This window comes from Aethalodelphis obliquidens, unplaced genomic scaffold (assembly GCF_003676395.1).
Source record: "Aethalodelphis obliquidens isolate GAN/ISIS:26980383/991018 unplaced genomic scaffold, ASM367639v1 scaffold61, whole genome shotgun sequence".
In the NCBI taxonomy this organism is placed as follows: Eukaryota; Metazoa; Chordata; class Mammalia; order Artiodactyla; family Delphinidae; genus Aethalodelphis; species Aethalodelphis obliquidens.
The window spans coordinates 8,914,754-8,942,190 of NW_020838005.1; the positions used below are offsets into that span (position 1 = coordinate 8,914,754).

At 43.1% G+C, this 27,437-nt stretch overlaps 1 long non-coding RNA gene across 2 annotated transcripts in view; it reads right to left on the bottom strand.

Annotated features, from left to right (window-relative positions):
* The window catches only part of LOC113610069 (uncharacterized), a 72,407-nt gene that overhangs the window by 12,300 nt on the left and 32,670 nt on the right, over window positions 1-27,437 (bottom strand). The gene's annotated exons all lie outside the window — the stretch shown is intronic.

A 27,437-nucleotide genomic window follows, 5' to 3' on the forward strand; every position in this document is an offset into this window, starting at 1 on the left:
CCCGCACCAGATGTCCCCTCCTGTTTCCTGACCAGTATAAGGTCACACACACACATGCCTGCCTGGTCTGATCACTAATAAGGGAAATGGGATAACTGGCATTGACTTAGACCAGCAATCATCAAACTATTGCCAAGGACCACTTCTGGCCCTCAGCCTGTTTTGTCAATAAAGTTTTATTGTAACACAGCCTTGCTCATTTACATATGATTGTGTCTGGCTGCTTTCTCGCAGAGCAGAGCTGTTACAACAGAGACCATGTGCTTCACAAAGCCTAAATGTGTCCTGTCTGGCTGTCTTAGTTTGTTTGGGCTGCTTTTTTTTTTTTTTTTTAATTTATTTTTGGCTGCACTGGGTCTTTGTTGCTGCACGCAGGCTTTCTCTAGTTGTGGCGAGCGGGGGCTACACTTTGTTGCGGTGCGTGGGCTTCTCATTGTGGTGGCTTCTGTAGAGCACAGGCTCTAGGTGTGCAGGCTTCAGCAGTTGTAGCACACAGGCGCAGTAGCTGCTGCACGCGGGCTCTAGAGTGCAGGCTCAGTAGTTGTGGCGCACGGGCTTAGTTGCTCCGTGGCATGTGGGATCTTCCCAGAGCAGGGATCGGACCCGTGTGCCCTGCACTGGCAGGCGGATTCTTAACCACTGTGCCACCAGGGAAGTCCCTGGGCTGTTTCAATAAGACCATACACTGGGAGGCTTGTAAACAACAGACATCTCTTTCTCACAGTTCTAGAGGCTGCGGAGTCTGAGGTCAAGGCGCTGGCAGATTCAGTGTCTGGAGAGAGCCCATATCCTGGTTCAGAGACGGCCACCTTTTGGCTGTGTGTCACGTGGAGAAGGGGCAAGGGAGCCCTCTGAGGGGACCCCAATGCCCCTTCTGAGGGCTCTGCCCTCATGATCCAGTCACCTCCCAGAGTTCTCATCTCCAAATACCATCACTTGGACATCAAGTTTCAACATCTGAATTTTGGGGAGACACAAACATTCAAACCAAACACACTGGCCTTTTACAGAAACTATTTGCCGACCTCTCATGCAGAGAATGCTTAAGGCGGGACAGATGGAGACAGATCACCCACAATGACTGTTGCAAGTCAGTGTGGCCCTAAAAACAAACTCTGTCCTCGAAACGCAGAGAGAAAGCTAACGGCGTATCCTCACACTGCACGGATCATATAAACTATGCATGAAGATTAAAGCAGAAACAGAGACACAGACGTAGAGAACAAATGTATGGACACCAAGGGGGAAGGGGAGGTGGGATGAATTAGCAGATTGGGAATGACATATATACACTACTGTGTACAAAACAGATAACTAATGAGAACCTGCTGTATAGCACAGGGAACTCAATGCTCCATGGTGACCTACATGGGAAGGAAATCTAAAAAGGAGGGGATATATGTATACATATAGCTCATTCACTTTGCTGTACAGCAGAAACTAACAACATTGTAAAGCAACTATACTCCAATAAAAATTAATTAAAAAAAAAGTAATGTGAGAATTCAGAGGAGAAAGTCATCAATAAAGGCAAGGCAAAAGCATCACCCCAGGACACGAATTCTCCCCTAGATGTCTGGAGACGAGACACAGACGCTGCTCTCTCCAGCCTCCCTGCATCTGGGGGCTCACTCTCCAAAGACAGGTGACCAGCACGTGCAGGTTGGTCTGGACGCTGGCACCACAGGCTGCAACGGGACGGTCCCCTGGCCTTCCTCATGTCTTCTCAGCCTTAATCATTCCAGGATGATTCTAGATAAAAATGTGGAATTTCATCATTGTTGTCCAACCCTGTTGATACAAGTCCTGTATCATTTCCCTCCTGTTCTGTGGTAATTCTCTCTTGTTCTCGACTATTAGGATGCCTTCAAAGGGGTCTGAAAAGCACTCATCGTAAGAGGTAATATTAGAAGCCTCACTCCAGTCAAGAGGATTTTTACACTGAAAGAGATTAGAAAATCCTCGAGCTGAACGAGAAAGGAATCTGCAGGTACTTCTTGTTAGCTTCAAAGCTACCACTCTTGGTACTTTCCTAACCTGATGCTTCAGATGTGCACTGTGATGCACCAAGCATCGGGCTAAAAGATGCATACGGAAAGGATCCAAGAATATGGAGAAACAGCCTTAAAATTCCTGTCCCATCTGCCCTCTAGGACTCCTCAGAACACTCAGTCTGAAGCTGAGGTGACGACTTCAGATTTCTCTTGAGTTTCATAAGGTGAAAACTAGATGGGAAGCAGCCATTGATTAAAAACAAGGAGAGGATGCCAAACTGTTGGTTTTGACACACATTGTGTGTGTGTGTGTGTGTGTGTGTTGCTCTGGGTATCTTACATAGTAAACCACTGGAAGGTTGTTATTCAAGAACAGGACTGCATGGTCTGAGAAGCTCAGGTAACATTTGCTTCTTTTCTAAAGTAAGTGGGCAGAGGGCCTACAAGTAGAAAGAAGATGGTGAGGAGAGCCGGAGTTGATGTTAACACAAAAGACAGCTGCCTTTCGTGTCTTCCTGGACTCGCGGAAGGAATCCCTTATCATTTACTGAGCGATAAATGTGGGAGCAGAAGAGAGCCAGCAGCAGGCTGGGACACCAACTGATCACACAGCCTTTGGAGATGCTAAGATGAGTGAGGCAGTTAAAACCAACACATGGGATGTGCCCGCTACTATATACAGAACAGATAACCAACAAGGACCTACTGTATAGCACAGGGAAGTACAGTCAGTATCTTGCAATAAGCTATAATGGAAAAGAATCTGAAAAATTATATATATGTAATACATTTATATTATTATACATATATATGTATCACTGAACCACTTTGCTGTACACCTGAAACTAACACAACATTGTACATTAACTACACTTCAGTTTTAAAGAAATGGTTATTAAAAGGAAAAAGACAAACAAACAAAAAACCAACACATGGCACGCTGGGGAGGAAAGTGCCAAAGAGTGATTCATGAGGATCCAAGCCTAGAAGCAGCTCGGCCTCCACGTGCAGCCTGTGCAGGAGGCGGTCCCGCCCGGCACCAGGTGTCCTGTGCGCCCTGGCACGCGGCCCAGTGCGCACACGCACCACTGCACAGATGTGCGCAGGGCTTCAAGCGCTCCCAGCACACACCCGTGAATATTTCATGTGCGTCTGTGGGCTGCATGTAGGTTGAGAAAAAAAGAATGCATAGAGGAGGATTGTTTTGCTTCGGTGTATATGTGAACTTTGATGGAACTTAGTAAAATACAGAGCGTTTACGAGCGTGATGGATGGCTGTTGGGGGACTGGTTTCCTGCCCTCCCGGCTGGGCTGCAGCGCCGGGCTGCAGTGACAGCACTGGGTAAGGAATGGACGAACAATAGGTGCTGTGAGTTGGTGGCGCTGGGACTGCCCCGCCTGAGTGGGAGGTCCGAGCATCCATCTCCAGCGGCACACAATTCAGAGGGGAGTGAGGGATTCCTGTGGCGTGTGGAAACAGCAAGGGGGTAAAATGAGAGGGAATCATGAAAGTGCACTCGCATCACCCAACGTGCTGAGGACTGTTCATGTCGACAGATTCCACTACTGCGAAGCCACACGCCTGGTGAGTTTCCGGATCACATCCAGGACCCGCTCTTCCGCTCTAAGTCCCCACCAACATCAGCCATGCTGGGCGGCACAGGTGACCGGCCAGCTCAGCTGGAAGACAAGCAGCCTCTTTATCCCTTTAAAAAATTAGCTTGTCTGAACTGTTGAAATTCTAACATACTTAAATCAGCAGGACTGGTGGCTTCAGCTGCAAACCTAGGTCAGGACTGCCTCTCTTCTCTGCCTTCCCTTGGTCTGTGACACCCACCATGTAAAGGGCACCGCTGCACCCAACTCCCACCTTCACGTGATCCTTATTTTTCTTGATCTTAACAGACCTGGTGTCCTTTCCTCTGGCTGTGAGCAGAAAGTTCCTGACTTCCTCAATGCTGCAACAGGTGGCCAGGAGGCAGCAGGAAGAGGGGACACCCTTCTGCACTCTTTTCATAAACGGTAGGTGTTTGTTTGCTTGTTGGTTTGTTTTTCATACTGAGTCTCTCCTCTGCTCTGTATTTCATTTCAAAGTCACCAAGCAAGAAAACTGACCCGGCTACAGGTAAATGAGACTCCTTCTTGCTGCTGACCCTGGCTATGTTCTTTCCTTTATTTCCTTTTCCAGGGACTTGATAAGCTCCTGGAAGGATCTATGGACATTTGAGGCTGTTTCTTGAAGGAGCCAGATGCCTGGTCATTCTTAGGATCCCGCAGTTGGGAAAAGCTCAGCGCTGATGGGGGAAAGGCCCAGGGATCAGGGAATCCCAGCTTCCTGACAGAGGCGGTGTTGCCATGGAAACTGAGCTGCCACAGCTGCCTGGGCTCTGACATCCGTGATTGGCTCTGGCAGGGGGTGGAGATGATCAAAAGCCCTTCAAAAGCCAGTCTCAGAGGGGAGCTCCGCTGCCTTCTGTCTCCTCCAGCTGCCCCGCCAGGACAGAGAATGTCAGCTCTGCTCCTCGCTCAGACCTTTAGTGGAAAAAATCCCAAAAGACTGAATTATGAATCTAAGTGTTAAAAAAACAAAAATAGAAAATTTTAAATTCTATATAATAATGGATCCTAAACCTGTTGATTATCAGAACCCTTGTTCACATGAGGTTTCAAAAAATACCAGTTCCGGGGCCCCAAACTGGGAGAGTCTGAATCCTGGTCATAGGGTCAGTTTCTGCACTCTGTATTTTTAATCCTCCCCCAGATGATTCTAATGATCATCCATATTTGAGAACTAGAACTTAGTTTAGTGTTTTTTGTTTTGTTTTGTTTTTCATTTATTTACTTTTGGCTGTGTTGGGTCTTCATTGCTGCGTGTGTGCTTTCTCTAGTTGTGGCGAGCGGGGTCTACTCTTGGTTGTGGTGTGCGGGCTTCTCATTGCGGTGGCTTCTCTTGTTGCAGAGCACAGGCTCTAAGCGCGTGGGCTTCAGTAGTTGTGGCTCGTGGGCTCTAGAGCACAGGCTCAGTAGTTGTGGCGCACGGGCTTAGTTGCTCTGCGGCATGTGGGATCTTCCCGGACCAGGGACTGAACCTGTGTCCCTTGCATTGGCAGGCGGATTCTTATCCTCTGCGCCACCAGGGAAGCCCTAGTTTAGTTATTTTTAAAAACCAAATATTTAAAAATGTATCTTTGGAGGTTCCATTTGGAAGGTACTGCTTGTGTTTTACTCCCAATTCCAACCCTCTACTAAGTGTCTTCTTCCACTGTCTTGGAATGACTAATTCGCAGTTTATAGGTGTGGCAGATACAGTCGTGCAGAAAGGGACATTTCATTCCACTTTTACTAAAATTGCTGAGTAACTTAAGAGATGAGAAAGCAATTAATAATTCTATTTTAATAGCACCCCAGAATGTCTCCTACTATCTCAAGGCATGCTGTGAAATTTCCTAGATTAAATTCATTTGAGTTCACTTAAACCTGAAAGGTTTGGAAAACACTGCTTTAGATTCAAGGAAAGAATTCCAGGAGTTTCCTCCCTGCCCCCTCTATCCACTCTCCCACCCTCCTTCCGTCTCCAAAGACACTCCTCTGCAGAGGAAGCTCTCATGTGCATTCTTTTTCCATCGAGGTCCAGTCAGGAAGACAGACACCACACTAGGTATTGCAACAGAGGGGATTTGATACAGGAAGTCTGTTACAGACGTTAGAAGACGAAAAAAGCAAAACAGGACACTAGGATACAGAGACAGGTAGGAAGCAGCTTCCACTCTTGGGGAAGAGTTGGAGTCACCAGACCTGGAAGTTGACTGAGGGCCACATAGGGCTGGAACCCAAGTCTCAGGGTAGGGCCTGGCTGAGCCACTGCTGGTGGAATGCAGAGAACCCCGCAGCCCCGTCCCCACAAGTACAAACGCCCCTCATGTCCCCTGCCTCTTGTTTGTGGAAAAGCTCATCTCCCAGGCTTCCCTGAGTCACAAAAGCGTAGGCTCCAGTAGTTAATGATTAGGACAACAGAGTCACAGACTCAGTGTCTGATGGGTATTCCTGAGCTGTTTTACAGATACTGTAACAGCCACCAGAGAGCACGACACAAGCTGCTCCACCCTGAGCAGCACTGAATCTGTGGCTAGCACAGTTCCAAGCACTGGCCTCAAGAGAGTGGGATTAATATTATTGCTCATAATAATCTGTACCTTTGTGGCATCAAAATAATTATAGCTTGCTCTACCCGTACATGTAAACGGGCAACTAGAATTGTCAGCAAAGAGATGCTACATACCCATGTTGACATCTTCCACTCTGAGAAGGCGCCCAATGTCAGCATGAAGCAGTTACAGAAGATGGACATTCGCCCCTAATTCCACAGAAATGGGATGATGTTTAACAGTGGGGAACTGAAAGCAGCTCTTTTGCCCCTTTCCTGTTTACTCATTTCTGTCCCTCTTTAACCTTAAAAACCGAATTATAGAAATGAGGTCACTAACCAATAGAAACTACACCCTGACTTATGCTCTCCTGAATGCACACCATGATTTGCCTGACCTGTTGATTCTTTTCCTAGATAAAAAGAAGAATGAAGAATGAAGTAGTTAAAGAATGACTAGCTGTCTACCCGCAGTAGCCCCCTTAGCCATCCTGCTGGCAGATCACTCAGACAAGATGCCATCTGAAGAGAGACTCAGCCAGTCTGCACGCAATGGAGATGCAGAACCCAGCCTCCTGCCTTGATGATTCCCTGAGATTCTTCCCCCTTTTCTCCTGGAAAAACTGTCATGGCTGAGCAGAATCTTCAGAGCTGGTCTCTGGACACAAGTCCACCTTCTCCCCAGATTGCCAGCTTTTCTGATTAAAGCACCTTTCCCCTCTACTGACACTTGCCTCTCCAATGATTGGCTTTTGAGCAGCGAGCAGCTGAACCTGAGTTCAGTAACACTGGTACCTCAGGAGGTGGGAGGAGAGGCCTCTTGGATCTGGGGCTCTGACTCCCTGGGACCACTGCTACTCAGATGGATCGCAGTGAGGTTCTGGGACCATGGAGAGAGGTTGAAGACAGCAACCAGCCACTGCTGCCTGGTAAAGAGCCATTGATAGGCTGACACCCAGAAGCAGCAAACAAAAGGGAAGAAGGAAAACCCCTCTCCCTTCCGCTGCCCAGTCTCCGTCTTGGGTGCATCAGTAGGAAGCCACCTGACCAGCACAAAGGATGGTCTCCAGAGTCTTGGCCCCTGTGTCACAAAACAGAGTAGAGAAGGGAAGGTCTGGAGAGGGATGGGGGCTGGGTGGGCAGTGTCTTGGTCAAGCACAGCATCAGATGAACCTTTGGGTCAAGAGAGCAGGGATGATTGCATTGGCAGAAACAAGGTTAAAAGCTTTTGTTTCTGCGCCTGCTTTTTTTTTTTTACTTTTTTTTTGGCTGCACCCTACAGCATGTGGGCTCTTAGTGCCCTGACCAGGGATTGAACCCGCACCCCCTGCATTGGAAGCGTGGAGTCTTAACCACTAGACCACCAGGGAAGTCCCTGCGGCTGCTTTTCTGATGGTCAAATGAATTTGGGAAAACCAATGCCATTAGCATATTGAAGGATCTGAGAAGTCCTACAGTAAAGGATCCTGCTTTACTTTGTTAATTATTTCTCAAATTTATTTAGTATGAATTCCTTATTTTTTTGGATATAATATTCCTTAGAGCACGCGAACTGTGTTGTAAATGCCATTCTAAAAAATGCACTACACCTCAGCGCAAACTGCTTTTTTATCTGTTACCTTCTGGAGCTGGAAAAAAATAACATATAGAAGTGAAATAGGAAGAAAAACAGAATTCTATCTGCAAAGTATTGAGTCTAACTATTTCACTTTCATGGTTCCTCTTATCTGTAAAGGGGACATCCCCCCTGCCCTTCACCATGCTGTGAGGAAAAGAATTCCTTACTCAACCTCCAGAAGAATCACTAACCATGAGCCATAACAAAGACCACCAGCCTCGACATAATCTGAGAGAAACGGGGAAGTGTTCCATGGAACTGCACAGAGCATCACAGAGAGACCTGGGTGCCCACTGCCCTTAAACACACAGAGTAGCTTGACAATTACCCCATGGGGCGAAGGGCAGCTCCACTTTTATTCAAGGAGGTAAAAGGCAACTCCACTCTCTACCTTTCCATCACTTTTAGGACTCTGATTATTTCAACCTCCTCCATCCCTGCCTCAGGCTGGAAGAGGCATCTGATTTAACACCTGACACAGGCTGACCCGGAAACAGAGGGTGCAGGGCAGCAAAACTCTCTGTGGCAGATGCAGACGTCGGGGTTGAGAGGTTGTCTGCAAAGGTAGATGCTGAGAGAAAAGGAGCAACCAGGACGGAGAGAGGGGGAGGAGACAGGGAAGACGGAGAGGGGAGGGAGGGGAAGAGGGTGGAGGGAAGGAAGAAAAAACAGCTGCTTGATGATTTTCTAGACCCCCTGGAAACTGGCTCTAAATTATCCCTGTTCAACTAGAATGTTTCCAACTCATAGACATATCCCCCACACACATCAAGTTATGCTAATCTGGCTTTTACTTTTGAGCTGGATTTCATTCATGAAGACAGCTCTTTCCTCTCTGGAAATCTGGAAATTTCTTACGCAAAAGCAGTTTGAATTGATTTTATTTATTTAACTGTATCCTATTTATTCCATTCTGTACCCTAAAAACAGGTACCAAAAATTCCAAACACTTAAATGTGGATGCAAGTAGCTATCACATGACTTCAGCCTATTTCTTTTTTTTTTTTTTTTTTTTGCGGTACGTGGGCCTCTCACTGCCGTGGTCTCTCCCGCTGCAGAGCACAGGCTCCAGACGCACAGGCTCAGTGGCCATGGCTCACGGGCCCAGCCGCTCTGCGGCACATGGGATCTTCCCAGACCAGGGCACAAACCTGTGTCCCCTGCATCGGCAGGCAGACTCTCAGCCACTGCGCCACCAGGGAAGCCCCAGCCTATTTCTTTTCATCATGACTTGCTATCTACAGACCTGACGTGGCACTAGATTCATATTAAAACATTCTGGCCCAATTCTAGTTCTGAGAAACATTTCTGTCCCATTCATCTGGAAGCTGATCAGTTGAGACAGAGTCTCTGGTAGCTTTGTGTCCAGCACCCACATAACAAAGGACAGAAGTTCTTGGGGCAGAGACAGGAGAAATCAAGCCCAGTTAAATATGTATAGTTCCAGGGATTAGAATCTCCTATTAACACCCTAGCAGACACAGTCTCTTTCTGAAATTAGATTTCTTTCAGCAGATCCGGCCTTACTTCACAGTCAAAACAACACTTCTGAATATCCCCCAAGCTAGTTCCCAACCACAGCCTCCTGTGAAGGTGACCTATGAAGGTTGCTTCCACTTGTATGCTTTTGACTGAAGGAACAACACCTTGTCCACCTCCTAAATTCGCTGGCTTTTGTCTTGCTTCTTGTTCGCTTGATTCTCACTCTTTCTACCCTTTTGGAATTAATCAGTTTGCTTTCCAAACTTGACTTCAGCTGGAATACAAATTTAAATTTCCCTTTGCTCAAAGGCCCACGACTGAAGGCCAGCAGTGGCTCCCGTTCCCAAGTTTAGTTCTGCTTACTGAACCCTAGCATGTGCAGGGTTCACTCTGAAAATAACAGAGTGCCCTCCTGCCCATAAGCGGAACTCTGGCCCTGAGTAAAATGACCTATGGGAGAGCCTACAAGTTAACCCCTATGTAGGCTTGAAAAACTACTCCTTGTAAATATTTCAGCGTTTGCTTTTTCTCTTTAACAATTTTAAATGTACTTAAAATATTTTTCCTGAAGTTCTTAAGGTCTAATTATACAGGTTGTTATTACTGATGATTCTGGATTGTTTCTTTCACGTATTTTGTAATTTAGAATTGCAAGTTCATTTTGGTGAGACTGTCTATAGGAATTCTGTGTAGGGCTGAAAATACACCTTTCTAGAGAAGGCTTTTAATAACTTTTATTGAAGACTCCAGGATTGTTATCGGCCTGAGACTGCATTTCAAACTATTTTGTTAGGGAATCTAGGCCCTCCAGACAGTCCAAATTCAAACCTTAAACCAGAGGGAGGGCAACCTGAAGCTGACCTTGCACAAATCTTCTTTACACTTTGCCTAAGAAGGTATTTTCAGTGTAAGTCTATATAGGATCAGAAGTGGTTACCAAGCAAGTTCATATTCAGAACTGACTATATACACAAAGGAATCTTGACAAAAAATAAGAAGGAAATGTTCAAAGTATAAATACATGAAAAACAACACAGGACTTTCACTGCTAGCAATAGTGCTGATTAGATAACCTGAAAACCCTCTTACTACAGATCATTGAGATGTACTGGACAAAAATATAACAAGTATGCTTTTAAGCGCTAATAGTAAAGTAAGGGAAATACTCCAGAAACTGATATTTTAACTGTTCTGGGTTTAACAATGGGTTTGAGTTTTAATGTCTATGAAAGTAGAGGAGGCAAATTTTGGGGTCCACGAGGGGCAGAAATTTGGACCTAACACCCTCAAATAAAGAACCCTTGAATTACTATACATCTGTGAAAGGGGAGAACTGAAAACATTTATCCCCTCCCGAAGTGAGACTTAAAGGAAACTCTTCTGTTTAGCCTGACCTATGGGGGAAAGGAGATGGGAAGTAAAACCCTGAGAATCTGCAAACACATGAGAGCCTCAGGCTGCATTACCCTATGCAAATCTCATATGCTGGATAGAAGATTCATAAGGCAATACGATTTTCAAATACTACTAAAATGCAATTTCTATCATAATTTTATAGATCTTCTTAGGACTGGTATTACTCAGCCCCTCTTGGGCATCTGTTTTACTGATTACCAATACAGACAGTATTTGGATCCAGCCTAAATCCTTTCTTCTGCAAAGCAAACATATTTCCTCTTCTATTCTTTTTCTTTTTTAAAAAAATTATTTATTTATTTTTGGCTGTGTTGGGTCTTTGCTGCTGCACGCGGGCTTTCTCTAGTTGTGGTGAGCAGGGGCTACTCTTCGTTGCGGTGCGTGGGTTTCTCATTGCAGTGGCTTCTCTTGTTGTGGAGCAAGGCTCTCAGGTGCACGGGCTTCAGTAGTTCTGGCATGTGGGCTCAGTAGTTGTGGCTCGCAGGGTCTAGAGCGCAGGCTCAGCAGTTGTGGCGCACGGGCTTAGCTGCTCCGCAGCATGTGGGACCTTCCTGGCCCAGGGCTTGAACCCATGTCCCCTGAATTGGCAGGCGGATTCTTAACCACTGTGCCACCAGGGAAGCCCCCTCTTGTTCTATTCTTAACGGAGGCCAGACTCCTTAAATAATCACCCTTCTTCATGGTACTGAAGACCCAATCTCCCTGCCACACATTCCACTCCATTGTCTTAGTAACCCAGCCGCACAGAGGGTATCCTGGAGAGAAATGTCCAAGATCAAACGGGGTGTCTCTCTTCACGAACTAACAAATGCAATTTTCTCCTTTCTAGTTTTATTAGCAGTGAGAATCTCTGTTCAAATAATACATTGAAATGAAAGGTGCCACAGAAAATGCACCACTTTTAAATCCCACAGAGGCTTGAAACTGTTGCTTTAGTAAACATTTTCCAAGTAATGCTGTTTGTAGAATAATTACAGTCTGACTTTTTCTGTCATCAGAATCGAGTGACTGGTTCTCTGATGACTTTTTTTTTGCTCTAAAAAACACAATGATTCTGTTTCTGGCAGATTGTATTTTTCAAGGGTAAACTTTGATTCTGTCTCTCACTGACTCTGTTTTCAAAGTGAAGTAAAATGGAGTGTTAATTCAACATGTGTCAGTCTGGACAGTTAAATCCTATCACCTCTATTCACCATCTATCTTATGTCCCTGCTCTTTCTCTCCCCTCTACCCCAAACACATACAGAAACATAAAGTCCTTTATTCTCAATATTTGATTCCTTTTTTTTTTTTTTCCCTTCAGTATGCGGGCCTCACTGCTGCGGCCTCTCCCGTTGCGGAGCACGGGCTCCAGACACGCAGGCTCAACGGCCATGGCTCATGGGCCCAGCCGCTCCGCAGCATGTGGGACCTTCCCGGACCGGGGCACGAACCCGTGTCCCCTGCGTCAGCAGGCGGAGTCCCAACCACTGTGCCACCAGGGAAGCCCTGATTCTTTTTTTAAAATAAATTTATCTATTTATTTTTGGCCGCGTTGGGTCTTCATTGCTGCATGCGGGCTTTCTCTAGTTGTGGCAAGCAGGGGCTACTCTTCATTGCGGTGCACGGGCTTCTCACTGCGGAGGCTTCTCTTGTTGCGGAGCATGGGCTCTATGTGCGTGGGCTCAGTAGTTGTGGTTCACAGGCTCTAGAGCACAGGCTCAGTAGTTGTGGCTCACAAGCTTAGTTGCTCCATGGTATGTGGGATCTTCCTGGACGAGGGCTCGAACCTGTGTCTCCTGCATTGGCAGGCGGATTCTTAACCACTGCACTACCAGGGAAGTCCTCAATATTTGATTCTTACGTCTAACATTTTCCAGATACTTACACATTTTCCCCACCTAGACCTTCTATATATGTGTCCGTTAATCCCAGAGAGTAACTGTGTATTCATAAGATCATTACAAAACAACAGAACACAGAACTGTTAATAATAACTATAAAAGCTGCTATTTCTTAAGTATTATAATCCAGAGTTTCTGTTAGGTGCCTCATGTAAATTACCATATTCCATTCTTTTGGCAACCTGTTATGAGGCGAATTTTGCTCCCCCAAAAAGACACATTGGAGCCCAGACTCAGTACCTCAAAGTGGGACCTTATTTGGAGATAGTCTTTACAAAGGTAATTAGGTCAAGGTGATGTATCAGGGAAGACCCTCATCCACGATGACTGATATCCTTATTAAAAAAAAGGGAAATTTGGACATGGAGACACACACAGGAAGAATGTCATGTGAATATAAAGACAGCTGTCTACTATCTGAGGACAGAGACCTGGAGCAAACCCTTCCCTCACAGCCTCAGGAGGAATCAGCCCTGCCAACACCTTGATTCCAAACTTCCAGCCTCCAGACTGTGAGACAACTCATTTCTGTTGTTTAAGACACCCAGTTTGTGGTACTTTGTTACAGCAGCCCTAGAAAACTAATGCACAACCTTACAATTTAAGTCTTATTCTCTTTTTACTATAAAGGAGGACACTGCATCATAGGAGGATTAAAGCCCTTACCCAGAGTCCTACAGGCAGTAGTATTAGGGCTGTCAGGCAACACAGATCTGTTTTATTCCAAAGCCCACGTGCTTGCTGCTATAACATGCTGCCTCCAAACCTACGTTTGCACACGGGCTTCCTGGACACACCTAGAATTGTACAATCAAGGAATTTTTATATTGTTTATTCCAAGGAGAGCTTTTTGAACACTCACTTCCCCATGTTTTGGGAATGAGTTATCACAGAAAGTTCGAGAGTGAGGTAGAGCCAGTGACCTGGTTTGGGAGAAGCAAGGATATATAAACAATACATCATTTTCAAATATAAGTACCTCTCATGCAATATTTGGGACATGCTTACACTAAATTTTTTCCCATTGTTTATCTGAAATTCAAGTTTCACTGGCATTTCTGTAATTCTATTTGCTAAGTCTGGCAATTAAAAGTTCTTCCCCAGGAGAACTTTTGGTTTGGGGTCTCAGCCCCTGATGGCATGGGAGTGATGGCATAGAAGTGGCAGCAGAGGTGTCAATACCTAGGCCTGCTCTACGTGTAAAGTTCTTGAATTGTCTGGGAAATGCTTGAGAATGCTCAATAAATACTGCCTATTATTATTATAGCCATTGGGAAACACCCTCTTAGGTCCCAGGAGAAGACGCAGGGGCGGGGAGAGGAAGGCAGAAGGCAACAAGAGAAGAGATATTCTTATTATTCCACGGGTGGATTGGCACGGGAGGGCTTACATAGTAAGATAAAAGATTGGTGAGAGGTTTTTCCAGGAAGATGGCGTAAGAGTAAGACGTGGAGATCACCTTCCTCCTCACAGATACACCAGAAATACATCTACATGTGGAACAACTCCTACAGAACACCTACTGAATGCTGGCAGAAGACCTCAGACCTCCCAAAAGTAAAGAAATCCCCCACGTACCTGGGTAGGGCAAAAGAAAAAAGAATAAACTGAGACAAAAGGATAGGGACGGTACCTGCACCAGTGGGAGGGAGCTATGAAGGAGGAAAGGTTTCCACACACTAGGAAGCCCCTTCGCGGGCGGAGACTGCGGGTGGCAGAGGGGGAAAGCTTCGGAGCCGCGGAGGAGAGTACAGCAACAGGGGTGCGGGGGGCAAGGCAGAGAGACTGCCGCACAGAGGATCAGGGCCGACCAGCACTCACCAGTCCGAGAGGCTTGTCTGCTCACCCGCCGAGGCGGGCGGGGCTGGGAGCTGAGGCTCGGGCTTCAGTCGGAGCGCCGGGAGAGGACTGGGGTTGGCAGCGTGAACACAGCCTGAAGGGGTTACTGTGCCACGGCTAGCCGGGAGGGAGTCCGGGGAAAAGTCTGGACCTGCCGAAGAGGCAAGAGACTTTTTCTTCCCTTTTTGTTTCCTGGTGCGCAAGGAGAGGGGATTAACAGCTCCGCTTCAAGGAGCTCCACAGACGGGCGCGAGCCGCGGCTAAAAGCGCGGATCCCAGAGACGGGCATGAGACGCTAAGGCTGCTGCTGCCGCCACCAAGAAGCCTGTGTGCGAGCACAGGTCACTATCCACACCCCCCTCCCATGAGCCTGTGCAGCCCGCCACTGCCAGGGTCCCGGGATCCAGGGACAACTCCCCCGGAGAACACACGGCGCGCCTCAGGCTGGTGCAACGTCATGCTGGTCTCTGCTGCCGCAGGCCCGCCCCGCACTCCGTGCCCCTCCCTCCCCCCCCGCCGGCCTGAGTGAGCCAGAGACCCCGAATCAGCTGCTCCTTTAACCCCACCCTGTCTGAGCGAGGAACAGATGCCCTCCGGCGACCTACACATAGAGGCGGGGCCAAATCCAAAGCTGAGCCCCTGGGAGCTGTGAGAACAAAGAAGAGAAAGGGAAATCTCTCCCAGCAGCCTCAGAAACAACGGATTAAAGCTCCACAATCAACTTGATGTACCCTGCATCTGTGGAATACATGAATAGACAACCAATCATCCCAACTTAAGGAGGTGGACTCTGAGAGCAAGATCTATGATTTTTTCCCCTTCTCCTTTTTTTGTGTGTACGTGTATGCTTCTGTGTGAGATTCTGTCTGTATAGCTTTGCTTCCACCATTTGTCCTAGGGTTCTATCTGTCCGTTTTTCTGGGGGTTTTTTAAATTTTTTTTCTTAATAATTACTTTTTATTTTAATAACTTTATTTTACTTTATCTTCATTCTTTCTTTCCTTCCTTCCCTCCTTTAGACAACGAATCATCCCAAATTGAGGAGGTGGATTTTGAGAGCAAGATTTATGATATTTTCCCCTTTTCCTCCTTTTGTGAGGGTGTATGCATACGCTTCTGTGTGAGATTTTTTTCTGTATAGCTTTACTTCCACCATTTGCCCTAGGGCTCTATCCGTCCTTTTTTTCTTTTTCCTCTCTTAATGATTATTCTTTTATTTTAATAACTTTATTATATTTTATCTTACTTTATTTTATTTTACTTTATCTTCTTTCTTTTTTTCCTTCCTTCCTTCCTCCCTCCCTCCCTCATTCCCTCCCTCCATTGTTTCTTTGTTTCTACTTCTACTACTTCTTTCTTTCTACTTTTTCTCCCTTTTATTCTGAGCCGTGTGGATGAAAGGCTCTTGGTGCTGCAGCCAGGAGTCAGTGCTGTGCCTCTGGGGTGGGAGAGCAAACTTCAGGACACTGGTCCACAAGAGACCTCCCAGCTCCACATAATATCAAACAGCGAAAATCCCACAAAGATCTCCATCTCAACACCAACACCCAGCTTCACTCAACGACCAGCAAGCTACAGTACTGAACATCCTATGCCAAACAACTAGCAAGACAGGAACACACCACCACCCATTAGCAGAGAGGCTGCCTAAAATCATAATAAGTCCACAGACACCCCAAAACACACCACCAGACGTGGACCTGCCCACCAAAAAGACAAGATCCAGCCTCATCCACCGGAACACAGGCACTAGTCCCCTCCACCAGGAAGCCTACAAAACCCACTGAACCAACCTTAGCCACTGGGGACAGACACCAAAAACAACGGGAACTACGAACCTGTAGCCTGCAAAAAGGAGACCCCAAACACAGTAAGATAAGCAAAATGAGAAGACAGAAAAACACACAGCAGATGAAAGAGCAAGATAAAAACCCACCAGACCTAACAAATGAAGAGGAAATAGTCTACCTGAAAAAGAATTCAGAATAATGATAGTAAAGATGATTCCAAATCTTGGAAATAGAATAGACAAAAAGAAAGAAACATTTAACAAGGACCTAGAAGAACTAAAGATGAAACAAACAATGATGAACAACACAATAAATGAAATGAAAAATACTCTAGAAGTGATCAATAGCAGAATAACTAAGGCAGAAGAATGGATAAGTGACCTGGAAGATAAAATAGTGGAAATAACTACTGCAGAGCAGAATAAAGAAAAAAGATTGAAAAGAACTGAGGACAGTCTCAGAGACCTCTGGGACAACATCAAACGCACCAACATTCGAATTATAGGGGTTCCAGAAGAAGAAGAGAAAAAGAAAGGGACTGAGAAAATATTTGAAGAGATTATAGTTGAAAACTTCCCTAATATGGGAAAGGAAATAGTTAATCAAGTCCAGGAAGCACAGAGAGTCCCATACAGGATAAATCCAAGGAGAAATACGCCAAGACACATATTAATCAAACTGTCAAAAATTAAATACAAAGAAAACATATTAAAAGCAGCAAGGGAAAAACAACAAATAACACACAAGGGAATCCCCATAAGGTTAACAGCTGATCTTTCAGCAGAAACTCTGTAAGCCAGAAGGGACTGGCAGGACATATTTACAGTGATGAAGGAGAAAAACCTGCAACCAAGATTACTCCACCCAGCAAGGATCTCATTCAGATTTGATGGAGAAATTAAAACCTTTACAGAGAAGCAAAACCTGAGAGAGTTCAGCACCACCAAACCAGCTTTACAACAAATGCTAAAGGAACTTCTCTAGGCAAGAAGCACAAGAGAAGGAAAAGACCTACAATAACAAACCCAAAACAATTAAGAAAATGAGAATAGGAACATACATAATGATAATTACCTTAAATGTAAATGGATTAAATGCTTCCACCAATGGACACAGATTGGCTGAATGGATACAAAAACAAGACCCATATATTTGCTGTCTACAAGAGACCCACTTCACACCTAGAGACACAATAGAGACTGAAAGTAAGGGGATGGAAAAAGACATTTCATGCAAATGGAAACCAAAAGAAAGCTGGAGTAGCAATTCTCATATCAGACAAAATAGACTTTAAAATAAAGACTATTAGAATAGACAAAGAAGACACTACATAATGATCAAGGGATCGATCCAAGAAGAAGATATAACAATTGTAAATATTTATGCACCCAACATAGGAGCACCTCAATACATAAGGCAAATACTAACAGCCATAAAAGGGGAAATTGACAGTAACACATTCATAGTAAGGGACTTTAACACCCCACTTTCACCAATGGACAGATCATCCAAAATGAAAATAAATAAGGAAACACAAGCTTTAAATGATACATTAAACAAGATGCACTTAATTGATATTTATAGGACATTCCATCCAAAAACAACAGAATACACATTTTTCTCTAGTGCTCATGGAACATTCTCCAGGATAGATCATATCTTGGGTCACAAATCAAGCCTTGGTAAATTTAAGAAAATCAAAATTGTATCAAGTATGTTTTCTGACCACAACGCTATGAGATTAGATATCAATTACAGGAAAAGATCTGTAAAAAATACAAACACATGGAGGCTAAACAATACACTACTTAATAATGAAGTGATCACTGAAGAAAACAAAGAGGAAATTAAAAAATACCTAGAAACAAATGACAATGGAGACACGACAAACCAAAATCTATGGGATGAAGCAAAAGCAGTTCTAAGAGGGAAGTTTATAGCAATACAATCCTACCCTAAGAAACAGGAAACATCTCGAATAAACAACCTAACCTTGCACCTAAAGCTATTAGAGAAAGAAGAACAAAAAAAACCCCAAAGTTAGCAGAAGAAAAGAAATCAGATCAGAAATAAATGAAAAAGAAATGAAGGAAACGATAGCAAAGATCTATAAAACTAAATGCTGGTTTTCTGAGAAGATAAACAAAATTGATAAACCATTAGCCAGACTCATCAAGAAAAAAAGGGAGACGACTCAAATCAATAGAATTAGAAATGAAAAAGGAGAAGTAACAACTGACACTGCAGAAATAAAAAAGATCATGAGAGATTACTACAAGCAACTATATGCCAATAAAATGGACAACCTGGAAGAAATGGACAAATTCTTAGAAATGCACAACCTGCCAAGATTGAATCAAGAAGAAATAGAAAATATGAACAGGCCAATCACAAGCACTGAAATTGAAACTGTGATTAAAAATCTTCCAACAGACAAAAGCCCAGGACCAGATGGCTTCACAGGAGAATTCTATCAAACATTTAGAGAATAGCTAACACCCATCCTTCTCAAACTCTTCCAAAATATAGCAGAGGGAGGGACATTCTCAAACTCCTTCTACGAGGCCACCATCACCCTGATACCAAAACCAGACAAGGATGTCACAAAGAAAGAAAACTACAGGCCAATATCACTGACGAACATAGATGCAAAAATCCTCAACAAAATACTAGCAAACAGAATCCAACAGCACATTAAACGGATCATACACCATGATTAAGTGGGGTTTATTTCAGGAATGCAAGGATTCCTCAATATACGCAAATCAATCAACATGATACACCATATTAACAAACTGAAGGAGAAAAACCATATGATCAACTCAATAGATGCAGAGAAAGCTTTTGACAAAATTCAACACCCATTTATGATAAAAATCCTGCAGAAAGTAGGCAAAGAGGGAACTTTCCTCAATATAATAAAGGCCATATATGACAAACCCACAGCCAACATCATCCTCAATGGTGAAAACTTGAAAGCATTTCCACTAAGATCAGGAACAAGACAAGGTTGCCCACTCTCACCACTCTTATTCAACATAGTTTTGGAAGTTTTAGCCACAGCGATCAGAGAAGAAAAAGAATCCAAATCGGAAAAGAAGAAGTAAAGCTGTCACTGTTTGCAGATGACATGATACTATACATAGAGAATCCTAAAGATGCTACCAGAAAACTACTAGAGCTAATCAATGAATTTGGTAAAGTAGCAGGATACAAAATTAATGCACAGAAATCTCTGGCATTCCTATAAACTAATGATGAAAAATCTGTAAGTGAAATCAAGAAAACACTCCCATTTACCATTGCAACAAAAAGATAAAATATCTAGGAATAAACCTAAGGAGACAAAAGATCTGTATGCAGAAAATTATAAGACACTGATGAAAGAAATTAAAGATGATACAAATAGATGGAGAGATATACCAAGTTCTTGGACTGGAAGAATCAACATTGTGAAAATGACTCTACTACCCAAAGCAATCTACAGATTCAATGCAATCCCTATCAAACTACCACTGGCATTTTTCACAAAACTAGAACAAAAAATTTCACAATTTGTATGGAAACACAGAAGACCCCGAATAGCCAAAGCAATCTTGAGAACGAAAACCGGAGCTGGAGGAATCAGGCTCCCTGACTTCAGACTATACTACAAAGCTACAGTAATCAAGACAGTACGGTAGTGACACAAAAACAGAAAGATAGATCAATGGAACAGGATAGAAAGCCCAGAGATAAACCCACGCACATATGGTCACCTTATCTTTGATAAAGGAGGCAGGAATGTACAGTGGAGAAAGGACAGCCTCTTCAATAAGTGGTGCTGGGAAAACTGGACAGCTACATGCAAAAGTATGAAATTAGATCACTCCCTGACACCATACACAAAAAAAAGCTCAAAATGGATTAAAGACCTAAATGTAAGGCCAGAAACTATCAAACTCTTAGAGGAAAACATAGGCAGAACACTCTATGACATAAATCACAGCAAGATCATTTTTGACCCACCTCCTAGAGAAATGGAAATAAAAACAAAAATAAACAAATGGGACCTAATGAAACTTCAGAGCTTTTGCACAGCTAAGGAAACCATAAAAAGACCAAAAGACAACCCTCAGAATGGGAGAAAGTATTTGCAAATGAAGCAACTGACAAAAGATTAATCTGCAAAATATATAAACAGCTCATGCAGCTCAATAAGAAAAAAACAACCCAATCCAAAAATGGGCAGAAGACCTAAATAGACATTTCTCCAAAGAAGATATACAGACTGCCAACAAACACATGAAAGAACGCTCAACATCATTAATCATTAGAGAAATGCAAATCAAAACTACAATGCGGTATCATCTCACACCAGTCAGAATGGCCATCATCAAAAAATCTAGAAACAATAAATGCTGGAGAGGGTGTGGAGAAAAGGGAACCCTCTTGCACTGTTGGTGGGAATGTAAATTGATATAGCCACTGTAGAGAACAGTATGGAGGTTCCTTAAAAAACTATAAATAGAACTACCATATGACCCAGCAATCCCACTACTGGGCATATACGCTGAGAAAACCATAATTCAAAGAGTCATGTACCAAAATGTTCATTGCAGCTCTATTTACAATAGCCCGGAGATGGAAACAACCTAAGTGTCCATCATCGGATGAATGGATAAAGAAGATGTGGCACATATGTACAATGGAATATTAGTCAGCCATAAAAAGAAACGAAATTGAGCTATTTGTAATGAGGTGGATAGACCTATAGAGTCTGTCATACAGAGTGAAGTAAGTCAGAAAGAGAGAGACAAATACTGTATGCTAACACATATATATGGAATTTAAGAAAAAAAAGTGTCATGAAGAGCCCAGGGGTAAGACAGGAATAAAGACACAGACCTACTAGAGAATGGACTTGAGGATATGGGGAGGGGGAAGGGTAAGCTGTGACAAAGCGAGAGAGAGGCATGAACATATATACACTATCAAACGTAAGGTAGATAGCTAGTGGGAAGCAGCCGCATAGCACAGGGAGATTAGCTCGGTGCTTTGTGATCACCTGGAGGGGTGGGATAGGGAGGGTGGGAGGGAGGGAGACGCAAGAGGGAAGAGATATGGGAATATATATATATATATATATAACTGATTCATTTTGTTGTAAAGCAGAAACTAACACATCATTGTAAAGCAATTATACTCCAATAAAGATGTTAAAAAAAAGAAGCTACATTATATTACCAAATAAAATTAAAAAAAAAAAAGATTGGTGAGACCTGTTGGTTTAAGGAATGAATGCCGCAAATCTAGCCTTTTTGCGCATCTCATCGGTCTTGGGCCAATGGAATGAAAGAGCACAGAGAGCTAATAACACAAAGGACTAAGGTCTGGAGACACAGTGGCCACCATACTTACTCATTAAGGGAAGTAGGAGAGATTCAGTAGATGTGTGAGAGACACAGAAATGGATGTCTTTTAAATTAAGTGGAGTGAAGTAGTATGACTGCATTGGAAAACTACTGGGAAGCCAGCTACCAATTAAAACAACCAGAAAATTCCTTGCTGCTGAATGAAACTCAAGAAAAACATACTGTGATCTTTTTGAACAGCTTATGCCTTCTGAGTTTCTGGCTAAACCCTCCTAATGAGTAATGAGAAATGTTTTGGAAAATGCAAAGAATGCCCCAGGACCAAAAAAGTTAAGTCAAAGTGGTGGTCATGAAATTGGCAACTCACTGATAACTGCTTTTTTTTTTTCTTTAAAATATACTTCTACTTTTGGGTTTAGTCATTGTTACAGAACCATGCAAGTATTTCAAGAGCAGCAAATTTTTGTCAGTTCAGGAGTCATAAAGTGTATATGTAATTTTCTTTCTGATGACTGGCACAGGAATGTGGAAAATGGGCAGAAACAGATGATGACTGACAATTTCTACAGCAGCTTGTCTGCTTTGTGAAATCAAAGTGAGGAGCTGCACACATTTCTTAGGCTCAGTGTGTATAGAAAATGACCTTGGGTATGATGGTCCAGAAGCCTGGTTCAATACCAGCTGCTCTTTAGGGCGCTCTGTGCCCATCGTGTACATCCTGATCTCCTGACATATCCCAAGTTTACGTTACTTAAGGAGGCGACTGTGGGTTAGTAGAAGAAGCAGCTAAGAATATTTGTCATTTTTCAGATACATGTTGACACAAAATGGAGATACCTATTTGTAGTAGAGTGAAGTGTTACCCTGTAAACTCTTTATATCACTGTTTTGCCTTCCTGAGAAAAAGATACAATTTTTATCTTGTTAAGAAATGAGACATACAACCAAACAGCTAAATGATTACAGTATGAAACACCACCAAGCACAGCTAAATAAGCCGTTCATGGTGTCCTCCGATTCCTAAAGTTTTGGTGATCTGCTCAATTTACCCTAAAGCCTCCCCTAATTTGAACTAATTGTGTGTGAAGTTCCCATCAGCGTGATTATAGCCACAGCAGAATATTATAAGGAAAATATTACCAAAAGAGAAATAAAGAGAATTACACTATGTGAAAGCATTTATTCACATTAAAGGGGAAAACGAATATAAGGTTTTCTTGTTAATAATTTGAATTAAATTTCAAATTTATATAATTTCCCCAGATTGCCTAAAATTTAACTTTTTCAGCAAAATTTTTTTCATCAACTATACAAGTTAATGTGCTAAATTGATCAGGGAACTGAAACGGTTAAGCAACTCTTCTTGGGAACTTTATTTCATTTCAATTAAAAAAGTATGCATGGGTTCAACTGAATTACCGATCTCCAAGAAAATGATGATTTGGACATCTAGACCATATAGGAACTTAGATTTGCAAATTCTGGATCAAGTCTTATCTTTGTATTACATCTTCATAGGACTTTTACCAGGCAACAATGTTGAGTAAATCAAGTTTGTGACTATCAAGTATATTATTAAAATACTTAAAATTAATGAAATCAACTTTAAAGTACACAATTAGTACTTTAATAACTCAGATGATATTTTCTTTCCAACCAACCTAATGTCATGAGGTTCATGGTAGTTTCCCCTTAATTTTTTGTGAAGTAAACCATGATCACTCAGGGCTTCTTGAAGGTAGCTAAAACCAACACCGGCACAAAGGTGAAATGTGATCCTTTGAGCCTGCTCTTTATAGAACAGGATAAATTCTGACCCTACACAGATAATCTGGACTTCAGATAATCTCTGACAGGTAATTTTTAATTGATTGTACAGAGTTGTAATTGTGATAAGTGGATTTAACTTTCAAAATAGAAAATGAAAAGCCAAGATATTGATAATGATCTGTGTCATATACGGTGATATTTATGATGAAACCTTATCAATTCGAGTCATTAGGTAAAGCAAAATGTCAATTTTCTTGTCACTTTTCAAATAGTTTTCAACATCAGATACTTTGAACCATAATACAGAACCCTCCTATATAGAAGTCAACTGTTTAACAATTTAGAATTGCTGTTTTCCTCCCTTATCCCTACGACAATTCTCCTTCCTTTTGACCTTTTTATTTCTAAAGATGTGTCCTTTGATGGTGATAAATGGAATGGGATGAAATTCAAATGAACACTTATACTCATGGCAATTCTGGCAAAAGTATGGATGGGGAGGGGTGGGAAGTGATTCGATACAATTAGCACCAAGTATATGTCCATGAACAGAGATTTCTCTCAATGAATCCTTAATTAATTAATTAATGAGGGACTCAATCAATTTCTGCCTTCTGGCCATTATCACATATAATCAGAACTTGACTGTAACTAGAAAACCATGTGAAACTACCAGTAACCGCAAATTATATTTTAAAAAATTAATGGGAGCGTAAATGCCCACTCTAAACGCACATGTGCTTTATTTTTCCAGTCTCACAAAGTATTTGAAAACCACAGCTGTTGATAATGCTTTAGATTTGCCAGATCCTGTAACAGTGCACTTGTTTTGCCTTGAACATGGCATTTATACCACATTAAAGTTTGGCAAGCTTAATCTTTGCTAACCACGGGCAAATGGGAACACGCTACAAAATGTAAAAATACATTTCAGCCAAAGCCATTATCAAGTATATGTTTGTTTTGATTTGACTAAGAACCTCTAATTTGTTCACGCACACTTGGCATCTCTACATTCTGTGTACCGATTATGCTTGCGATGAATGTATCACATGCCTAACAGTCGAAGAAAGCTCTAAGCAAAGGAGAGGAGGAAAAGAGAGGGGAGAGGAAAAAGTCCTATTTCACTTCTGTTGGAGTGAGGATGCACCTCCGTAAACTCTTGGGGGGAACTCTTCCTGTGGCTCTGTGTCCCCCTGCCCTGCCTGATGCCCCACACTAGAAGTATTCTTGAGTAGTTGGCGAATTCTCTTTCATATCATCACATAGGAGAATCTACCCTTGCATTTATCTGGCTACAAGCCTCATAATAGAATAAAACTATGTTATCTGGCTGTTTACCAACACAGAGCTCAAGAAAACCATCATCTCTGATATTCAAACATAATGAAGTTCTTCAGTCTGGCAATCCACCCCAACCATAGAGGCCGAAGAGGTATAGGTGGTACATGATATTGGCATTACTGTCCTGTTTTGTTCATCCACTGATGGAGACAAAGCCAGAGCAACATGTGCTGCAGGACGGAGTTTGTGACTTAGTCCCAGGCCCTCCCCAAGGGCCATCACAAAATACTTTCATTAAACTCCCACTATTGGCTACCTTTCTCATTGATTCACCACAAAACCTTTCAAATAGGGCATCTCACATTTGTCTCGTGACATGTGTCAAGTAGAATCAGTAGAAGTTACGTGATCACAATTTTCATCGCATAGACTCTAAAGGAAAGGTCAGCTTCACAGCAGGACCAAAATTGACGCCCGTTCCCCAAAGCTCGCCATCCACGCCTACCTTTCAGTGTCTCGTGACAGGAACCACCTTCTAGGCATCCTTTTTCAGTGCCCAGTAAGTGGACACGTGATATGAATAAACACCAAACACAAATGTACCCACATTCTGCGTTTCAACTGGATTTAGCTCTACAGAGGAAATAAATCGACCCCCTGGAACAACCCCCCAAAACAAAGAAACAGACCGTTTTCCTAATGGTCATTGACTCCCTCACTCATTTATTCAGTAATTTTTGAGCTTTCACTAAGTGCTAGGTGCTATCTTTGACACTGTTCACTTCAGGCACAGTGAATGAGATGACCTGTAAAAGTATTTAGCTCAGTGCCTGGTGTGTGAGAGGCAAGCAACAAAATTAGACCTCCTTCCTTCTTAAATTTTTATCCTTGAACTCATCAATCATATGCAACCTGAAGAAAATGATTTGCTTCCAATCCAGTCTCATCATCCCTTTAAATCTACCCCCCGTGCAGTTACACACTGTGAAGTTTAGCATGAGCTATTGAACCAGGGAGAATAAACCACCTGCAGGCAGAATCACGGCTTGTGATTCCATTTTTTGTTGTAATAGAGGAGAGGAAAAGGTCAGTGAAGTGTTCCAGTATTACTAGGCTGTATCTGTAAACACACATACACAGACACTTTTGGAAGGTTCCATTGTTAATCTAGGCAAATAGCTTTGCAGTTGCCAATAAGCATTTACTATCCTCTCTGAGTGTTTGAATTTAACTTTTATTTACAAGCAACTTATATAAATAGACACAACCTTAAAGCCGACACTTTCTGCGCCATCTTGCATCCTATTTGCCATTTTTTTTTTCCTCGGCTCCCAAGACTAGGTCATAGATGGAGGAAAAACCAATCTGAGACATCATCAATTTTTCACTTTCAGCAGTTTTTATGCCAAATGCCACCATCAGATTGATCATTGCCACGTGGCAACCCACACTAATCCCCAAGGCATCCACAGTGGACGGACCCTGACACAAAACACACATAAAAGTAGTTGCAGGTCCGAGATATTTAAAGAACTCATCTATGACCTCTACTGGCCAAGCTAGTAAAACACAACAGCTACCATGATTTTGGAAGTGTCCTCCTATTTTCATTCATTCATTTAACAGATACTTTTTAGCACCTACTACGTGCCAGGCACTGTTTAAGGAAGGACAATGACAATAAACAAAACAAAAAAACCCCCTTCCCTCCTAACATTCAGCTGGGCAGCATTTAAACTGTATGCATTATAAATAAGTTAACTGTATTTTGGAAGGTAATAATGGCTTTTAAAAAGAAGAAAAAGTAAATCAAAGTAAAGGGAATCAAAAGCACTGAGGAGGTGGAGCTGGAGAAGCAGGTTTCAGAGTTAAATTGGACCCTCAAGAGAAGTGTCAGTGCAAGGGTAGAATTAAGCAAAGACTCCAAGGAGGCGAGAACCTTAGCAACTTAAGACCTAACACATAGGTTCTTAAATTCGTTAAATTAGACATCACCCTGGGAGCAGGGTTCTTTTTCAGTTTCCAGAGAGATTTTGGAGTCAGTCAGACTTGTGTTCAATCCTGTATGGGTCAGCTTTGCTGCAGCAACAAACAACCCCTAATTCTCATTGGTTTAAAGCAGGGGTCCCCAACCCTGGGACCACCGACAGGTACTGGTCGGCGGCCTGTTAGGAACCGGGCGCACAGGAGGTGAGCGGCAGGAGAGCGAGCAAAGCTCGCATTGCCACCTGAGCTCCGCCTCCTGACAGATCAGCAGCATTAGATTCTCACAGGAGCGCAAACCCTACTGTGAACTGCACATGCGGAGGATCTAGGTTGCGCCCTCCTTATGAGACTTTAATGCCTGATGATCTGAGAGGGAGCTGAGACAGTGATGCTAGCGCTGGGGAGCGGCTGCAAATACAGATTATCATTAGCAGAGAGGTTTGACTGCACGGAGACCATAATAAGTCAATTGCTTGCACACGCACATCAAAAGCCTATCAGTTAAAAAAAAAAAAAACAAAACCCTATCAGTGAGTGGCAAGTGAAAACAAGCTCAGGGCTCCCACTGATTCTGCATTATGGTGAGATGTATAATTATTTCATTATATAGTACAATGTAATAATAATAGAAATAAAGTGCACAATAAATGTAATGGGCTTGAATCATCCTGAAACCAACCCCCGCCCTGGGTCTATGGAAAAATTTTCTTCCACGAAACTGGTCCCTGGTGCCAAAAAAGCTGGGGGACGCTGGCTTAAAGGACAAATATTTATTTTTTGCTCGTGTTTCACATGGGCTGCAGGCTAACTGTGGGTCAGTTGTGACTGACAGGCTTGGCCCTGCTCCACATGTGTCCTATTCCAGGGGCAGGGCTGG